General features: G+C 38.7%; 1 pseudogene; it reads left to right on the forward strand.

Moving 5' to 3' along the window:
- Window positions 1-6,395: 6,395 nt before the first annotated feature.
- Window positions 6,396-11,114, forward strand: LOC122660818 (annotated as a pseudogene).
- The last annotated feature ends 3,492 nt before the right edge of the window (window positions 11,115-14,606 follow it).

Consider the following 14,606-nt stretch of genomic DNA (forward strand, 5'->3'; position numbering starts at 1 on the left):
GAAGTATAGAAGGATTCTAGTTCCTTCTGTCACACATTTTTTATATGAAACTGCTTAGCTTTGGCTGCTGCAATTCCAAGCATGCATGGTTCCATGGGGCCTAGTTGTTCTCATGGAGTGCTATTGACACAAGTAGGTAGAAGTTACAATTTCCCCAGATTTTTCTCGATCCGGCTCCTCTCCAGGGAGTCCATCACCCAGGGAGTGCGTAGTGAGGCATCCAACGGCTGGGCTTACTGGGCGCGCAAACACACATCCCAGCATGGGCTCAGTCAGCGCAGCCGTTGGATGCTCACTGGGCACTCTCTGGGCGATGGGGTTCGCTGGAGAGGAGCCCGACATGATTTTTCCCCATCCATTCCATGGTTCTATGCAAGTATTTAGTTTTTTTCCTTCTCTAGTCTCAAAATCTAAGGTCTCAACTATAACACAATCATTTACACCAATTGTGGGTTGTCAGGGTAAAATTTTAAGAAATCGCTGGAGTGAGGATGATGGTCGTCGGGGTCTTCTCGATCTTCGTCGATTGACATTGGGCTTCTTTGGTCGTTGGATTGAGAGTTTGCCTTCAATTGTGCAAATAATAGTAGAGGTGTTTCTCTCTGAGTTATTGGTTGAGGAAGAAGTGGTTCCTTTATTTAAAATGGTAGAATAGGTAATTCATACACTAATAAGGACAAAATTTTCTTTTAAAAAAAATTAACCTACTGACATCACTACTTAACAGCCCTTGATTAAATTTAGGGGTGTGTGTAATTTGTTATTTTAAAACATGGGAGGTAATTCATATTCCGATACGTTGTGGGTATTTCTTAAAATATTGGATACCTCAGGGGTGGCAAAGGTAATTTGCCAAAAAAAATTCCATCTAACAACTCCATGGCTAATGTCACTTTAACATCAGTTTGTGATGTTAACCTTTCCCGGACCTCGGCCTACGAAAAAGCAACCATACCCATGTTCGCGATGCCTCATTTTCTTCTTATCTCTATAGCACAGAAGAGACCTTCATACTGAAACTCGCGGAGTTGACTCGGATTCCGTCTCCCACCATCAACGGACTCCAAGAGCCTCTGTCTCATTACCAAATAAGCTTAGGAAGAAAGAAATTGCCGAGAAGGGAGCGGTAAAGCAGTATCAGAGAGATGAGCGTACCAATTTGCAATTTGCGAAACCCAAAATCAAGCACGGATCTCCAAGTATCTGTTCGAAGTTGAGTTTGAATAGCCAGAGTGCATTACTGCCGAGTCTCTTGAGAGACCAGTCTCCAAATAAGAAAACTAGGTTACAAAGTAAGACATTTTTCTACATTCCGCTGCAAATGCTCTTGTTCTAATAAGAAATCCATCGATGTGGACGAAAACATCAAGGAAAGTAAGAATTCAAGAAACTACAATAACAATTCTGATGGGATAATGTCGATTAGGGGGGTGGGGGGGGTCTTATGAAAAAGAGATGATCAGAAAGGAATCCACTGAAATCGATCAGGGTCCCATCGATTTGGTTGGAACTGGAATCAAGCAAAAATCGTAGAGTTGGAGGAAGAGAATGGCGGTAAGGTGCTAGGTTGAGGAGAGCTACTGCCGCTGCAGGGTTGGAGGAAGAGAAGAGACGAAGGGTCGATCGTTTTCGGGTTAGGGAGTGACCCGACCCTCTTCAAGGGTTTTAAGGGTTAAAATAAATTTAAATAAATATGACCGTTGGATGTCCTCTAATCCATGTGGCAACATCTTAAGTGGGTGCTGCACCGTCTAGCTCCCGCCACTTCTGGACAGGAGCCAGATCCATTATTCTACCTCTCCTAATCAGTTCTCCAAGAACCCTAGAATCAGTCTTTAGATTAAAAAAAAAAAAATCTTTTTTTAGGGTTTTTGGGTGTGAATTGACTGATTCGCCAATCCAATTCTCGATTCTTAAAACCTTGCTCATCGTACTCTCTTTGTTATGTCAATAACGAGTCAATATTGGTATTTTTGCATTTCATTCAGGAGATTGCATCTTCAGTTGAAATTTAATCTATTTATTTCTTAAAAGCAGTTTGAAGTTTGATAAGGTCAGTGGTCTCTTGCTTTGCTAGCATTCTACTGTTGGAATAATAGCAATTTCTTTCTATTTATTGTTGTGTCGTTTTCAATTTGATTAATAGTAATATCACAGACACCCCTGACGTTAAGCAGGGTTACCCTAACCCTAAGATAAAATATCGATTTTACCCTCTTAGTTATTTATCCTTATCACATGGTGAACTTCCTATAATACCCTTAAGGTTAAAACCTCAGATACAAATCATTCTCGTCATCATCTTGCCGTTGCCGCTAACCGCTGCCACTGTCGTTGCCGCTAACCGCAGTCGTTGCCGCTGCGCTGCATCTTCTTCATCTTTTCTTACCCCTTTTATTTCTTCTTCACACCACTGAACTCACTGACCCACTTTCTCTTCCATTTTTTCTATTTGTTTTTCTATTTCCTGAAATCCAAAATACCATCACCGGTCCCATTTTCTTCTCTAACACCCCATTTAAACCTCTTTTATTTCTTTATCTCTCCCACTCAACCAAATCCAACATCTGAAACCCTTTTCATTTTTTCTTTGATTGACAATGGAAGAAGCAAGAACAAGGAAGGGGGGCCATGGGACTTCTTCTTCTTCTTCTTTCTCCTCTTGCAACTTCTTTCCTGCAACTCCACCCCACCCTGCTCCTTCAACCTTGTATGAAATGCAAGCTCTGAGACTCTGAGTCTTAGATGAAACTTTTCTGAGAGATTCTTCCGATTGCTTCATTTTTTCATCACTCGGAACCATCTTCTTAGACATCGTTATTGTAGAAGAGGAAGAAGAGAGAAATCTGTTGGCCTGGGAAAGAGATCCGCAATTGTTCCTGGCGTGTTGATGGAGGGATCTGAAGGTGTAATTCCATCTACAGAACCCTTGATCCTTCATTGCTTCTACAGCCCCAACGCTTGCGGCAACGATCCAAGCTCTGCTTGTCGAACTCATTTTCTATTCTTCGCCACTCGCTATTGTTATTGCTTCTCTTTGAATCTCAAGAATCAAGTAAAAGTGATGGATTATGAACCTGTGAGAAAGTAGATTAAAATGAAATTGAAAGAGTAAGGTAGACACAGAAACTATAAATAGGACAGGATCATTGAAACTGAGTTTAACCCGTGGGCGTTTTTGCCAATGGTTTCGGAACTCGGATAGCCATTGCTTCATCTTACACTCTTACCCATCTAATTAGAGGAGTACACCATGGCCCTCACACCATGCAAGTGGGATGGATGGCAAAACTTGGTGTCCACTGCCGACCATGATACGCAGTAACGCAGATGTTCTTGAATCGGTGGTGGTCAGATGTTGCAGCGGTGGAGTAGAAAGAAACGAAGAAGAAGGAGAAATGGTGGGTCCCATGAAGAGAATGGTTTGTATTTGGGATTTTACCCTTAAGGGCATTATGGAGATTTCACAGGTAAAGGTAATTTCGCCATTTAAAAAGAGTTAACAGACACTTTACAGCAGAGACTAACGGAGTGGACTACGTTGAAATAAATTAATAAAAATAAGGGGTGTCTGTGACATTTTGACCAAGTTTGATAAGTTTATGAGATATTGGATACTTTTAGAGGGTGTCCATAAAATTTTCTCTTTAGTTTTTGATCAAAATAGTTTTCAATAATTATTTTTTTTTAAATAGATCGAAAACAAAATAAAAAATTGATACAAAAAAGACCCTAATAGTTACGTCTTCTTTTGGCATACCCAAATTTGGTATGGAAATGAGTCCTTGAAAGCCTTATAACTGGAGCTTTCATTCTTTGCTTTAGGTTTTGGACACGGCTCAGGGTTCTGTATTGGAGTGGTGTTTAAACCCTATAAATAGAGCTTTAGGTTTTGGACTCGGCTCAGGGTTCTGTATTCTCTCTCTGTCTTGGAGTGGGGTTTAATCTCCTAAGTCCTAACTTTTCGTTTCCTCTCCCACCCAAGTTTCTGGATTAGCCTCATCTATCGTTCCCGTTTGGACTTTGGAGGAGAAGGCTCACGAGGAGAACTGCAAGGCGAGTTTGGACCAATTAGGTATGTCCGATTGTTCTTCTTCTTCTGTATCTCTCTTTTGGTTCTATCTCTGGCTCTCTTCTCTTTGCTCTTTCTTTTATTTTTCTTTTCACTGGGTCGAACCCTAGAAGGGGTTGATTTGATCGAAGTTTTAGAGGGAAAAAAAGGGGTGGTGGGCTTTTTCGCTGGGAATCGATAGTGGGTTTTTTTTTTAAGTCAAATGGGTGGGGTGATTTTCAGTTAATATTGAAGAAGTTACCTGGTTTGGGGTCAAGGAGTTGGGTGGAAATGAGAGTCGGAGGGATGAGTGTTTTGCTGTGAACATGGAGGGTTTTTGTTTGTTTGTTCGCTGTTACAGGCTTACAACAGGAGGTAATGAAAGGAGAATAGGTTGTTACTTGTGGAGTCGAGAGGGGGGGGGGGTTGGGGAGATGGAGCTGCTGTAGATGATTTTTTTTTACAGCTCTCGGTGGCAGAGGGCAAAGGCATGGATGACAAAACTGGGTGTAGAATGTAAAATAGAGATCTCTTGAACTTTTGAATTAATAGATGGAAACGGATACATACCCAAATCCATATGTCTTTTCTTAGATATTTTTTTTTCTTAAATTTATCTTGGATTATTGAATATGTTTTTTGTGGCTTTAGTAACCCGGCCTTCAGGTTAGTGTGATAGTATGTACATGTTTGATTTCAGTACTGAGGACTTGTAGTACTGCAGTTATTTTTCTTCTTGTGATCTATCTTCTATCTTTGGACTTTCAAGTTTTTTCTTTCCCTATTGATGTTCATACATAATCAAGCTAACGAGATTCATTGAGTGTACTGTTTAAAAGCTGTTCATTTTTATGCTTCAAATTCAATTAAAATAATAGGCGGAATATGACAATCACAATGCTGACAATCCTAGAAACTTACAATCTGATCAACTCTGACATAGTAAAAATTACAGGCATAAGAAAAACCATTTCCAAAAAAAATAAATAAAAATTAAAGTCAGGGTCAGGGACCGGGTCAATCAGGGCTGGGTCAGGTTAGGGAAAACCTTGGCAGGGTCGGACTGGGTTGAGGGATTCTTAGGCCCTGCCAGGGTTGGGTTGAGGGTTTAGATTAAGGTCCCTAGGGTGGGGTTAGGGTTTAGGGCAGGCTCGGCCCAACCCGACCCATTGACACCATTGTTTATCACCTGTGGTTCCCCTGCTCGGTACGGTTTCCTAGCTGAGTTAGTAAGTTCGGGAACGACAATTGAACGGGAACGGATACGTACGACAATTAAGCGGACTAAACGGTAATAATACTTTTAAAAAATCCGGCTTCATAAAACGCATACGATAATAATACTGTACGCGTTTAATACGGATATAATACGGCATAGATGGCAATAATACTTTAAAAAAAACGGACATATATTCATTATATAACATGCATTCACCACCTAATAAACAAAATAATATTATGATTTTATGAACTAAAATAAACACAATAATATAATATGCTATATAACGTCTCTAAGATTATCATTTAACATACCAAAATATCAATAATCTACAAGAAATGAATGTAGATTGTCTGAAAATGAGATGGGCAAGTTGATTACCTTATCATTAAATCATTCTTCCAACATTACATTTCTTTCTATCTACAATGAGATAACCATATATTTTTAACCAGATGTGTTCTTGTGAAGGGGGATGAGTTCCTACTAATTAACCAACACAAGACAAGAGGGAGAGTTCCATATTTGGATCTCCACTGTACACATTAGCTACAAGAGACAGAAAAACAAGAATAAAATAGAATAGAGGTTGAGCCGTTCTCGCCAATATCACACCAGATTCATTTGCTTCATTACCACCATTAAAGTTCAAAGACCAAAGAAACAAGAGGAGAGTACAAGACTTAAGTGCCGCTTTGTTGAACGGAGATGGGGAGGATGATTGGAGATGGAGGGCGGCTACTGTTGCCTACTACGGTTGGATGTTCTACGCAAATCGAAAGGGACGAAAGGGAAAGTGAAATCGTTTCCCTAAATTCTAATATTTTGGGTATTTTTTTTTTAAAAAAAAAAGGCGTATAATACTCAATCAATTAAAAAACACGTTTTTTTTTTTTTAAATATGGGAAAATATGGGGACAAGAATATTATACGTTCAAAAATAGGATACACATATAATATGCGTATTATACGCGTATTTACTAATTGAGTTCCTAGTGCCTCTAATAAAGGGCTCGACTCTTCGATTTCTATTTAAGGGCTCCTTCTACAGTTCTCTTTCTACACGCCATAAATTATCTTTTCCTTATTTCTTCCAGGAATCTCTAAAACCGTACCAGAACTCTTCAGTTATGGCGATCATATCCGACATTGAAGAAGACCAAGAATTGCAAAACCCTTCAACCTCTTCTTCCCCTTCAGAATCATCTCCAGGTCCCTACGATGAAGTCCTGAAACCGATCCTCGATAAACTAGGCACTCTTGGTCTAGTGGAGACAGTGATGGACTTCGTTCGTCGGAAATCGGATCTGTTCAAGGACGAATCTGTAGAGAAGAAGATTTCAGCCATTCTTTCTTCTTTGAAAGAGAAGGATACAGAGTAGAGGAAGAAGAGGGATGAGGCCAGAGGATTGAAGGATGCTGGAAAGGCGAAGAAGCGTTTGAAAGAGGTGGAAAAGAAAGCCAACTCTAACGAGAAGGAGCCAGTACAGGAATTGAAGGCCGAGACCAAAGCTGAGGAGAACGGAAAGCGAGGTAGTTCAAAAACATTGTAATTTTCTTTTATGGACAATTTTATATTTTTCTTTCCCTTATAATGAATTTGTGGCAGTTAAACCCTAACCTGGTCGTTTCTCTTTAATGGCTTGCCTTGTATTTTTGAGTAATTAATTAATCTCGATCTAGTGGCATAGGGTTGACTCCTGCAACTTAGTTCAGTGCGTTCTCCGTTTTGCGTTGTGCAGAATGTTCATTAGGCAGTTACCTTTGAGCTTTTGGCACAAGGATTGACTCTCTGCTATTTAGTTCGCTTTGTTCTCTTAGCAGCATTGTACAGACTGTTGATTGAGTAGTTTATCTGCAATCTTTTCCATAATTATGCTTTTTTGTTTATTTGTTGCGACTATGTTTCCGTTTTTGTTTTTTTCGGTTTTGTTTTTTGTATAACATTGGAAGTAACTACTTTGTTATTAAAAGGGGGAACTTTAGCTGCAATTCAGTAGTTTGATCTAGGGTTTCACCTCTGTGAATAACTGAATTACATCATATTACTTTGTTTATGTAAGTGCATTATCTCTGTTTGTTTGTGTGTTGCAGGTACATTATTCTTTTATTGATTATTTATCTAATGCAAATTCTTTTAGAACTGCCCTAGAACTTCTTTTTTTTTTGGGGGGGGGGGGGGTTGGTGTTGGAAATACCTCTTCCCTGCAGTTTCTATTAAGCATACAGTCAGACTTATAGAAAGGAGACTTATGTCCCATTTTAGGATTACTCTTTGTTTATTAGTCATTTCAAATACCTTAAGAAAGTTGTACCAGGATTGTAGGACAATGGAATCTTGAACTCTCTGCTGGGTTGCCAAGAGTAAACTGACAGAAGATCATATTTCACAATCCAATCATTACACAAACTATTTGTTGGCTGTAATCAAATGTTACAAGAATTAGGGTAAAGCTGACTTACATAAGTAGGTAATCAACTATTCCTTTCTAACACAAACTTGTAAACATAGTTGTCAAGGCCGTTTTTGGAAGGGTGCCTTAGTCACCTAGGTGGCAGCAAGAGGCCAAGGCGTGTCGCTTAGTTTTTTGACCTCTTGATCGCCTTGGGTCGCCTAGATGCTGTGACAACTATGCTGGTAAAACAGTACGACTTTGTTCTGTTTGAACTCTCTGAAGGCTCAATGAGGCCTGAGAAATGGAATGTTAGTGTCAATCTGAGGAGTAAAATCCCCGATGGGACAGTTGTAGGAAATAAGAATTCTGAGAGAAAGAAAGAAAAACTTTATTGTGCTCTTCCTTGGACGAGTTATACTAATGTATATGCATTTTGAATACACAGTAGACTATTTAACTCTATTGGCTATTTCTTGCATAGTTTTCACGCCGTCTAGGCGACCCAAGGCGCTGGAGGGGGCCTAGATGCCACCAATAAGGCAATCAAGGTGCCCCCTCAGCTTCCAGGTGCCTTGACAACTATTTTTTCCTACTTGCTGTTAGTTTTTGTAAGTGATTTGACATGCCTAAACTTAAACCGTTTGCCAAGGTTTAAAAAATAGAACCGGATTCACATTGTAATCAACCCAACTGATTCCAAATATGCCCGATTCTCAAATCCTTATTGGAATCTGCCATGAATGCACTTAAATCTTCATTTTGGCATTTTTTCTTGTTCTTTTAGTCAATAGAATAGCAGAAAATCAATTAAACTTACCTCTTGTAGTTTCATCTACAGGAATTTTGAATAAAAACTCCAGAAATCAAAGACCTGTGGGAATTTTTTATTCTACTTGATTCCATTTTATAGGGTTCGACTGATTCTGGCTGATTCCAATCTGATACAAATCGGAAGCGATGGAGGTTGATCCCGTGCCTGATTTTGGGTTTTTAAACCTTGATTGTAGGTTGAAGGAAGCCATTAGCTCAGAATCACATGGAACTTAGCATAGTTGTCAAAAGCATCGCCAAGGTGGGTGCCTTGTTGGTGTTGCCCTGCATGCAGGCCCCCCTAACGTCTTAGGTTGCCTAAACGCCGTGACAACTATGGAACTTCGTTAAGATTTTTTCTGGAGATACCTATTTCTTGCAGCAATTATAGTTCAAGTGAAAACATAAAAATACGAACTTAACATAACTACTGTAAGTGGCAAGGTTTAAAAACCGGAATCAAGAGCATGATCAGTCAACATCAATTCTGATTCGGATCGGATCGGAATGGGTCGAAAGTGGTCAAACCCTAGAAAATGGAATCACAAAGAAGAAGCAAAGATTTCCATAGATCTTTTGATTTTTAGAGTTTCTGATTCAAAAGTCGTGTAGAGTTAACTATAAAAGGTAAGATCCATTGATTTTCTGCTATTTACTTACTAGAAGAAGGGAAGAGGGCCAAAAAATGAAGATCTAAGTGCATTCATGGCTGATTCTATCAAGATTTTTGAGAATAGTTCTTAATCAGAATTGGGGTTGATGAATTCTGATTCGATTGGCTGATTCTCACTGATTTCGATCCGATTTATTAAATCTTGCCTATAACTCCAGCCCCATTGAATACATAGGGTCATTGTTGGTTGTTGTCGTTGAACCCCGTGTAAATTTTTCCCTGCTTTGTTTTTGTGGTGTTTACCATGTTTATTTGGCTGTATTGTTTTTGGAATCGGTTTGTTATGTAAAAAATTACTATAATTAGTATAAGTGTTACAGTGTATCAGAAACTTCCAACTCATTACTATGTTTCATTGTCAAGGAAATGTTTGCCATTTAAGCTCATCAATTTAGGTTAAACAGTTCATTGGAGGATTGTAGCTGTCTGCATTCTTCGCCACTGTGCTCCTGTGTTTTAAAAGTAGCAATTAATGTTTCACATTCCTTTATCTGGTATTATTAGGATGACCACTGCATCTCCTATCTTTGTTCTTGTGAACAATGAGCAGAACCAAACAAGGGAAATGGCATGGATTTTGAGAATTATTCCTGGACACAAACTTTACAAGAGGTCACGGTCACTGTTCCAGTTCCTCCTGGAACCAAATCAAGATTTGTTTCTTGTGAGATAAAGAAGAACCACCTGAAGGTTGGACTTAAGGGCCAACCTCCCATAATTGAGGTAAGTTTGTAGCATGTTTCTGTTGTGCTAATCAGACCAACTATTTTCTGTAAAATATGGAATATATTTTTTGTTGCATTTTTTTTTGTATTTTGTCCTTCTCTGACATGAATAGCCCAATAATTACAGGGAGACCTTTACCAATCTGTCAAGGTTGACGACTATTTTTGGAGTATAGGTATGTTACTATTACAAATCTGTATTCTTGTTAGGACTAGTGGAGTATCAAGTATTGTAGCTCTTCATCAATAATATGCTTCTCATAGCTGTTTGTGTTGAAATGGTCATTGAGTCTATGTAAGTAATAACTTTTAAGCATCTGTTGCATTCCACATGTCTGCTGTCTTTGACACATGAAATTTCTTGGACATCCTTTGGAAACGATGCCAGTATTGTTACGAATGAAGTCGTCTCTTCTGTTCATGATCTGTTAGAAGCAAATTAATCACCATTTATATTTCCCACAGAGGATTCAAAGTCTATTTCTGTCCTTTTGACAAAGCAAAAGCAGATGGATTGGTGGAAGTGTTTGGTGAAAGGCGAACCTGAAATTGATACTCAGAAAGTGGAGCCTGAGAACAGCAAGCTATCTGACCTGGACCCTGAGACCCGACAAACAGTGGAAAAGATGATGGTAATATCCTATTACTCTTTTTTTTTTTTGTTGGTGTGTTGTTTTTTTAATATGGTAATTCTCTCTTATATGTTTTCGGATGAGGCTATTGAAATTTTGGATAGCCCCAGTACAGATTGACAACATATAATCGTACTCCAAATCCATTAGTACAATTTAGTTTAGAACTTTAGTGGCGCACGCTGGCCTTAATTTCTTGGGCTTTAGTTATTTTAGATGACACATACTGTTGGTTCAACTTTTTGTATTCTCTCTCTGGTATCGGGTACCTATTTTATTTGCTTACATGCTTTGCCCTGTCTCGCAGTTCGATCAGCGACAGAAATCCATGGGTCTTCCTTCAAGCGATGAGATGCAGAAGCAAGAGATTCTCAAGAAATTCATGTCTGAGGTAAAAAGACAAAGGATTTTCATTGCATTTCTTGGCTATAATGTTGAGATTTAATTACCTTTGCTCTTTGTTCTCTTTGTTGATGCAGCATCCAGAGATGGACTTTTCAGGGGCCAAGATAGCATAGACTTCTTTTTTGGGTTTACCAAGATAGCATAAACTTGCTTCTATTGATACTTATTGTTGCGGTCACAAGGACTTCATCTCTTCTTATGTTATGAACAGAAGATGGTTGTCTATAGCAAGGCATATAATATAAGAGTGGAAAGGATGAGAATATGCTTCCCACCTGAACTCAAGAATTTGGACATCCAACTCTGAAGTTCTGAATCGACTCTTTGGATTAGAGATGAGTAGTGAGCTTTTTTGAGTTTGCTACTCACATGGGGAATTCCCAAATACAAGTCTAGACCTATTTTTTTGGTAATGACAGATTTGAAGTGGGTATGATGTGAGACCTTAATTTCTGTGATGTCTCACTTGACAGATGAATTCACATTGGGCTCTAGTTCTGGAATTATTGATACACTGCTCCGAAAGCCTGCAAGAAGTGTTTAATTAAGATATCTATGAATGTGGTCTTCAGAACTAGTTGTATATACTCTCCATATTGCTTAGATAATTTAATGTTATTAATTCTCTTAGATAATACTTCGACACAGAGAACACAAAATAAGGTGAGAGGGAACGGTATGGCGTAAACCCATGCTGGGAGAGATGAAATCAAGGGAAGAGTCATTCAGAAGGCCTAATAGTTGTGGACACAAAATATAACTATAATTAACTAGAATTTGACCTAGGAATTGAAAACCCATTCTTAAAAGTTATAAAGTTTACTCATGTCAACTTTAATCGACATGAAACCGAGTCCTTCACTATCTGTTTGATTTTAGGAAGAAATTCATGATATATAAGAACATTATTTTGGATATGCCTTCGGATAGTAGAGTGATATAGGTTTGGTTTCAAACTTTTTAGGTACTAGGATAAATTTTTTTTTTGAATAGTGGAAATAATATCAAGGCTAACTATAAGCCATACCGTTTGGAAGAAAATCCCTGAATATCCATCTGATTCCGGTGATCTGGAAGAAGGCATTCTTATAACAATGATGATAATCTTCAATGGTAAGATGGATCATGAGATGGTCATTGACATTATTAATTGGTGACTCTTCACCTACTATGGGTTTTTTGATGAAGCTTCCCCTAATATGATTGAAGAAAGCATCATTTATGTTATAAACATTAAGGTTGTGTTTGGTATGCATTCTTTGCCAATTTCGCATTTTTGGAATATAAAAACAATTATTTTTATCATTTGAGAATGCAAAATTGGCAAAGAATGCACACCAAACACAACCAAGAGTATGTATTTATATTCTGAAATGAGAGTTTATTGCAACAACCACAGGTATTCTATTAGTAATATGAATACCAATGTTATCCATACTTATTATAGGATTATGAACTCGGTGTTCTAAGCGTGTGGAATTGATTATTTCTTTAAAATTCGAAGGAAAAATTTATGAAACACTTAAACAACCAACACTCACTGATTTATGGACCAGAGTATTGGGTAGTAAGAAATAAAAATAAAATAAGAAATAAATAAATTAGTTAGAGCTAATTCAAGAATAGCTCTGTAACATGAAAAGTTACGAGAAATTGTTTGAAGTGGCATGAATACGGGCAATAGCAGCCTTTGAATGCCTTAATAAATATGGAAAGCTGATTTGATTTAGATTCAAAATCTAAAAGAGATGATGGGTTAAAATGTTAAATGGCTAAAAAAGTATTGAAAAAAGACATGCATACTTCAAGACTGAAAATAGATCACATATATAGATTATGATTGGATCGATTAACCCGAATCTACAATCTGATCTATAACCATAGATTTTCCCTTTTTTTTGCGGTGGGTGGAGGAGCGTAGGGACCATGTGTGTTAATGAGAATGCACACTGGCATATTGGGAGTAGGATTTCCACCTTTCACGGGGATAGATCGATTATTCGCTCTGCATTATGTACGGACGTGAACACAGCTAACGACAAAATGACCGGTGTATCCTGGTCCTTTCCACCTTTCCGTGCACCAGTAATTTCACACGAGGCGCAGATACATGCCGCGTTGCGTGACTGCCGTTATTTGTGTCCGACAAGATTTATTCAAATGATTAAGGTAAACCCGCGCTAAGCCCGACTTATTCTCCAACCGGGAGATCTTCGAGATATTATTTAACTCTCTCCGATTTCTATATAATGACTCTCCTCTTGCAGTTCAAGCCGCACTCCAGTGTTCTCTGTTTCCTTCTGGCAGGAATCCCAAAACCCTGCCGAAGAAAGCTGCCACTAATAACATAATCTCCAGACTTCTACTAGTTTTCAGCTATGGCGACTAAACCGCAAAATTTTTCAACATGTACTTTCCCTTCAGAATCCTCTGAAGGTCCATACGATGAAGTACTGAAATCGATCTTCAATCAACAAGGCCCTCTGGGTCTAATGGAGACAGTAATGGACTTCGTTCGTCGGAAACCGAATCTGTTCAAGGACGATTAAGTAGAGAAGAAAATTTCAACTATTGTTTCTTCTTTGAAAGAAAAGGATGCAGAGGAAATGAGGAAGAAACCGAAAGCAAAGGAGATCCGAAACGTGCGAGGTGGTTTCCTATATATCTCTCTTAAATTTTATAATGAATTTTGTTGCAGTTAAAACCCTAACCTACAATGTAAGCTTTAATGGCCTGCCTTGTAATTCCTTCATAAGCTTTGATCTAGTGGCATAGGGATTAACTTTCTGCGACTGAGTTCACTGTGTTCTCTGCTTTGCATTGTGCATGTTGATTAGGAAGTTTATCTGCTATCTTGTGAATATTTTTTGTATTTTTTTTTTTTTTGAGGTTAGTTTTTGTATAATTTTGGAAATAACAACTGTACTGTTTGAGGAAGGAACTTAGCTGCAATTTATTACCTTGATCTAGGGTTTCACCGCAGCGAAACAACTGAATTACAGCTTTTATCTCTAATGTTATGCTCCGTATTTTAAGTGCATGTATGCAAGTGTATTATCTCTGTTTCTATGTGTGGTATGTGTAAATTCTCTTTGCTGAGATTTAATTGCTATTTTTCTCGTATTAGAATAAAGTTGATTATGGATCGTTATTCAATAAAGTTACTTGGAAAAAACAGTGCTGTACATGCTGTAGTTAAATAGCATAAGATTGCTGTCTCTGCCCTATTATTTTCACTCCCAAGAAGTAAATTAATTGCCTTTCCCTGCCCAGCAAGCATCCCCCCTTTCGGTTTTTTTTTTGGGTGTTGTTGGGGGTGGGGGGGGGGGGTGTTGTATACCTTTGCCTTCCCGTTTTTGTGAACACTCAGGGCATACTTTGTTATGTGCCTAATGGGGCCCACTATAGTGTATGGGCACTAGATTGGGCCAGCTTAGTATGGGATAGGTTAAAGGGCTTGATTTAACGCGTTCCATCAGCTTCGGAGCTTTTGGCGTATTGGTCAAGTACCTAACATTTGGTATCAAAGCTGGGCACCAGGTCAAGGGTTCGAGTCACGGAAAGGGCTACCTAGGAGAAGGGCTACCTGGAGTAGAGTGAAAGCCATCAAGAAAGGGCTACCTGCCGCCAGGCAAAAACCTTGGAGCAGAGTGAAGCCGCTTGGAAAGGGCTACCTACCGCCAGAGTGAAAGCTA

This window comes from Telopea speciosissima, chromosome 5 (assembly GCF_018873765.1).
Source record: "Telopea speciosissima isolate NSW1024214 ecotype Mountain lineage chromosome 5, Tspe_v1, whole genome shotgun sequence".
Taxonomy (NCBI): Eukaryota; Viridiplantae; Streptophyta; class Magnoliopsida; order Proteales; family Proteaceae; genus Telopea; species Telopea speciosissima.